The following is a 6003-nucleotide window of genomic DNA, read 5'->3' as shown; positions in this document are numbered from 1 at the left end:
AAAACTTCCAAATGAGTTTTGTGAAGTGAAAACTTGGAGATAATCGCACATGATTAACAAACATCTATGCATCACGTGCACTGATGTGTGCAGTTGTACTGGGTTTAGGGTCAGTCAAGTGTTTTGCTAGTTTATGGATATTGGAGAACCTGTTTGTAAGAATTGCATGTTTTGTTTGAAAGAAACTTTTGACCCTAAGATTTGTAGACATTTGTTATGTTGCTTTAATTTTATATGCTGCAACGTTTCTGACCCAATTTTTTTTTTTATCAAATAAATGCAACCTTTATGAGTATAATAAGATGATTGGATGAGCTTTAAATAGATTAATTCAAGCCATTTTTATTACTTTGCATCCCCTTCTTTTCTTTGTTTCTGTTTAGGCCTGTTTTCTAGCTCAAAATCACCTGCATCTCCTGTATCTTCACCTTGTCGTTGTCATGGAGAAATGCTTTCTGGAATTGCGGTCTGTTGTTTAAAGATGGTATGATTCATTTAGTCTTTTCAGATTACATGTATCTTTGTCACCCGTGGTCCACTTCTCACCAGGTGTGCTGTAGACAAATGGGATTTTATAATGGACGTCCTGTGTTTTCCAGAACAGCATGAAAATAATGAATTGATTAATGAATGAGCCAAACACCCACCGCACCTTTTTTGGGTGAATCAGCTTAGCTACTTCTAGCTTTTACATTTGAATGCATGCTAAATTGTTCATCTGCTCTCAGCCATATTTTATATCTTGTTTAATACACGATAAACACTCAAATATTTCCTCAAATGCTCATTATGTTGTGCTAAGTGATCTAAAGACAACTTTATACTGACTACAGGGCACTTTAAAAATCCAAGAGGCTGTGTGTCCATTGCCCTGGCTGAGGAGATATTGTGAGCTTGCAGAAGTGCTAATAAGATAATGAGGGATGGCACAGTTTGGGTTAAAGGTGAGGAATATGTCTGGATGTAGGAGAGAGAAGCCATTAAAGCTGGTATTTATTTAAACTGTCAAAACTCTGGGAAGGTTCAGTGCATTGCCGATGACAGTGTGTTAATTATGCATTCTTCAATTTCAGATGGTATTTTTAAAATCACCCACTATGATGTAATATTTGTTGTAGCAAATATTACAAATATGATAGCAATTTTGTTTTTTGCTGCGTTGGAAATAGTGGTATTTCAGGAAATGCAGATCTATATATAATATATATTATTATTATAATTGTTAATGTAATATGATATGAAATAATAATGTTTACATAATAATGTAATCTCTAAAATGTTATTTAACCATCTAAATTGCTATGATTCTTATTCACTCTGTGTTCTGTAGTTGATAATTGAGAATTGAGTATTGAATATGTGCAGTCCTGGTCACTTCCTGTATCTTCCACTAGGTGGCGTCGTGTTGCAGCCTGCTGCCTGTCTTCCTATGCGTGATGACTTCCTCATGTGGTGATTAGGAGCAGGTAAAGGAGGGTTATTTACTCTGTTGTTTAGCTCCTGTCAGAATGACGGACGAGGGGCTGCCGTGACCTTTTTGCGCCACTGAAGCAGATTTATATTTTGCCAGCCTTGTTAATTCATTGTCTTGTTCTCCCCCAAGAATAGGCACAAACGTCCCCACTAATTAATGAGTTTGTGAGGAGAAATATGGGTCATAGCCTTGGAAAAAGTAAGCGGGTAAAGGAATACTCGGCTAAAAATTACAATTCTGTCACTGTATACTGACCATCAGATTTTTCCAAACCTGTTTCACTTTTTGTTCTGTGCGAAACAAAAGGTGAATCCAGGCCACTCGATTCAAAATAATGAAAGTGAATGAGGTCTGTCAAGTTCTGAAAAAAAAAAGCATCATAAAAGTGCCCCACATTACTTGTGCACTATATTCCAAGTCTGAAGCTTATATGATGTTTTTTTTTTTTTTTTTGAGGAACAGACTGATATTTAAGTCATTATTCATAATCGCCCCAGTTCTCTTTGCAGTGTTCATGAGAGAAGCGGATCATCTAGTTCACAAAACCAGTCTGAATTATCTGATCACAAGTCCTGGGTTCGAGTTGATTCGGTCAAAACAGGTAAAGCCTGGACTATTTTCAATGAATAAAAACTTTAATTTCTGTCGCATGGATTTAGAAGACATAAAAACTTCTATCTTTTGTGTCTTTTTTAAGCTGTGACAGACCCAGTCTTTATTCACTTATATTGAAAAGAGTGGCCTATATATTCTTCAGAAATTCACCTTTGTGTTCCACAGGAAAAATAAAATTTGGAACATGAGGGTGAGTGAATACTGACAGTACTATTCCACTTGTATGTGTGTGTGTGAATCATATTGGTTGATCTAAGTGGGAGTTTCAACCGGATTGGCTGGATCTTGAGAGTGTTTGGCATAGATTAAAGTAAAGAATGTATAAAACAGAGAACAATGCTGCAATTTCTGGCACTTTCATATATATATATATGTATGTGAAAGTATATATATATATAAAAACCTATCACGCACAAGTGGACAAACTTTGCAGTATATTTAACTATAATTTTCATTCTGCCGCTCTGGTGTGGCGTTACTGTCTGATGCTCTCTCTCTTTTGCTTAGTTCCTATTCATCTCCTGTCTTTAAAAAGCAATTTGGGTTACAACAGGTAAATGGGTCACTGCGCTGCAGAAGTCGGATCTCCCTCCTGCTGTGACGCACATGTACACTCACACTCCTGCGCTATGATCAGCAGACCACATGGGAGCACAAACTCTCTTAGAAACAACAAAACCCTCTGGGGTCTGATGACTTTGAGTAGACAGTGTGAAAAGAGCACATGCGATAGCTGGCTGTGGTAAGAGCAGACAGATTTTTCTGTTAACTAATGACCTCTTATTTCCCCAGATAACAAGTCTCCACTGTGAGCGCTGAGCTCACTGCACAGCCCATTTACGCAAAACTATTTAGTTTGGTTTTATGCATTCATTTAATACAAACAAGCCATTGTGCTTCATTAGATTTCCTAGGCCCTCTTTCAAAGTTAATCTGTCCCTGTTTCCCATTTGACAATATTATCTGGGAAATACACTGCAAAAATGTGGTCTCATAGGATGGCCTGACTTTGCTTTGCTTTACAGATTTTTAGTCCATGTCTGTTATATGGAAAGATGTCTCTTATGCTTATCAAGGCTGCATTTCTTTGATCAAAAATATAGTAAAAACATGAATATTTTAAAATATTAACACAATTCAGGTTTCCTATTTTAAAATGTAATTTATTTCTGTGATGGCAAAGTTGAATTTCCAGCATCATTTCTTTAGCCTTCAGAGTCACATAATCCTTCAGAAATCATTCTTAAAATGCTGATTTGCTGCTCAAGAAATATTTCTTATTATCAGTGTTGAAAACAGTTGTGCTGCTTAATATTTTTGTGGAAAAGGATTCCTAAAAAAGAACAATTATTTGAAATAGATTTTTTTTGTAGTTTTCTAAATGTCTTTACTGTCACTTTTGATCAGTTTTAAATAATAATAAATTGAATAAAAGTACTAATTTCTTACTAACGGAATAGAAAAACTTTTTTTAAAGAAAATAATTAATATAAATGCTTCCATTTACAACCTTTACATTTCGGCCTTTAAGGTTTTGGTTTTGCCAGTTGAGTTTGTTTTAACTGTGAATGTATCAAAACATTTTATTTATGGCAATCCACAGTATCTGTCACATAGTACTTAACATGTTTTGAACCTGGCATCTTGGTGAATTTAGGTGCATAGAGAGGAACATTAACCATGCTTAAATGGTGAACCGTAGGACAGAAGATCTCCTGGTGTTAGTTTAGCCCCCAAGCAAACTCATTATAAGAATAATTGGAAAATAATTTCCGCAGGCTAAAAGAGCAATTTGCAATTTAGGTGAAAATGTGCTGTAAATTTTCTTTTCCCTCTGTCTTCAGGATTATCAAGGGACTCGTTTAATTTTGGAGTCAATGCATCATTAGATGTTTTCATATAAAGCTTTGACATGAGTGTAAATGTTTAAATCAATTTTCTTCAGTGTCAATGTTCTTGTTGCAATTTATAAGTCATTTCTTTTTTGTTCCTTTTTAGGTCTTACTTGAAGCCAATTGGAGTTTGTTTGGAGTGCGTAATGAAATGTGTGGCTAATGTCTGAGCTTTTTTTTTTTTTTTTTTTTTTTGCTAAATGTTTGCAGGTTTTTGCTCCGCGTTTAACTGAGCCTTTGTTTCTGCATGTTTCAGTTTTCATCCTGTGTTCTCATAAATATTCATCCACAAGGTGTAAAAGTGTTTGTTTACAGTTGCGTGCATGTGCCCACATGCGTTTAAACCTTGACTCATAACTTTTATTTGAAGTAAACAGACTAGGGAATGAAAATTGCCTTGACCCAAAACCCTTCCCTCATTTCACATCCAATTCTCTCAGCAACATCCTATCGCTCAGATCTTTGTGTCAACACCTGCTGGATCAATGGATGCTGCTCACTACTAAGAGACACGTTTGTCAAATCTGGCATGGTTCTGTCATATTAAAACAACTGTTTGTCTGAGCATCCCGACCAGCGATATTGACTCAACACGTGGTATGAGGATAAATTGCTTTGTTTAGGATGAATTGTTTAGTAGAATCACTTTGTTTTAAACATGCTTTTTATTTCACTGGACATTAATTGATGGACTGTGGTCTTGCTGATCACTTGTGGATTATTTTGGGATTTATTTGTTTGTTTGTGGTCTTGCTAGCAAGCTGATCATATTGAATTTTACAGTCATTTGCACGGCTACCCATTTACTGTTACAAATATTATTCCGTACTTATGGTGCCCAGGGTGGATTTCTTAGCCTCGTTATCCCTGCTAAAGTCTTTACCACGCTACAATCATGTTCAGGTCACAAAACACAAACTTTTGATAGTATTTTGGATAGGCACTTAAGGGTGAGCTTTTTTCCGCATTTATCTCCCAAACTCTGGAATGCCTTCCTGATTGTTCGGGGGGTTCAGACTATTCCCTGTTTAAATCTAGATTAAAAGCACACCTCTTTGGCCAGCTTCAAATAATGCATCTCATAATTTTTGGACTTCAGTTATATTGATCACAAGAGGTTATTGTTCTTTAGCTTGGGTTAAACTCAAGCATTTTTCCATAATCTTGCAGTTCTGTTAAACAAAATAGTGGTGCTAATTATGTCTCTATTTTTTTTACCTTGCCACAGGATTTACAAAACTAGGATTTACACAAGACCTGTCTGGATCCAGAACAACCCGAGAAGAGATTTTCCCAAACCCTCAGAGGCCTCAAGTGATGCTTGGTAGAGAATACGAACTTCCACATTTCAGCTCTAAATTGATTGCATAATTGCTGTTAATAGTGTTAATCGTCTGTTTGTTTACGTCTTTTATTGACTTTTTCTTTTCTGCCGTCAATCACATGGTTTCACACTGTAAATCCAAATATTCAGAAAAATTTTCCGGATTAGCTTTTCTGCCTGTTGTTGATATACAAATGGCTTGAATTGAATTATTGTGATGTTTTTTAGCTACTGGTGAACTCACTGTGAGGGGCACTCGCACCCCTGATGGGATTTATTGCTGGATTGGACACTTTGCATGCAAAATTGTTTGTTACTAAAATGGGGCTGTTGGGGCCATGCACTATATGATTATTAGCTCAGTCTTTCTTATTGTCCAACACGTATCCCCTTCATTTCTATTTCTATTTTTGCTCTATTAATTGCTTGCTCGTCTCTATGTAGGTAAATCAGAGTGATTTATTTTTTTGCTGAAAAGTGAAAGGTTTCTTTTGTATCAGTGGTCCATGGGCATAACCATTTTCCTTTTTCTTCTTGCGTGCATGGACTCATCTCATGTGACCTCTTTCATTACTAGGTCTGATTTCTGAATGTCTCATTTATTATTGACCTATAATTTTCATTTTGTTGGGACTGCTGGTTTTGCTTTGAGGGTTTTTCTGATTCAGTGGCTTTTGGTTGTTTGTGCTCCTTATATA

This window comes from Cyprinus carpio, chromosome A21 (assembly GCF_018340385.1).
Source record: "Cyprinus carpio isolate SPL01 chromosome A21, ASM1834038v1, whole genome shotgun sequence".
Taxonomy (NCBI): Eukaryota; Metazoa; Chordata; class Actinopteri; order Cypriniformes; family Cyprinidae; genus Cyprinus; species Cyprinus carpio.
Note: the sequence above shows the minus strand (reverse complement) of the source record.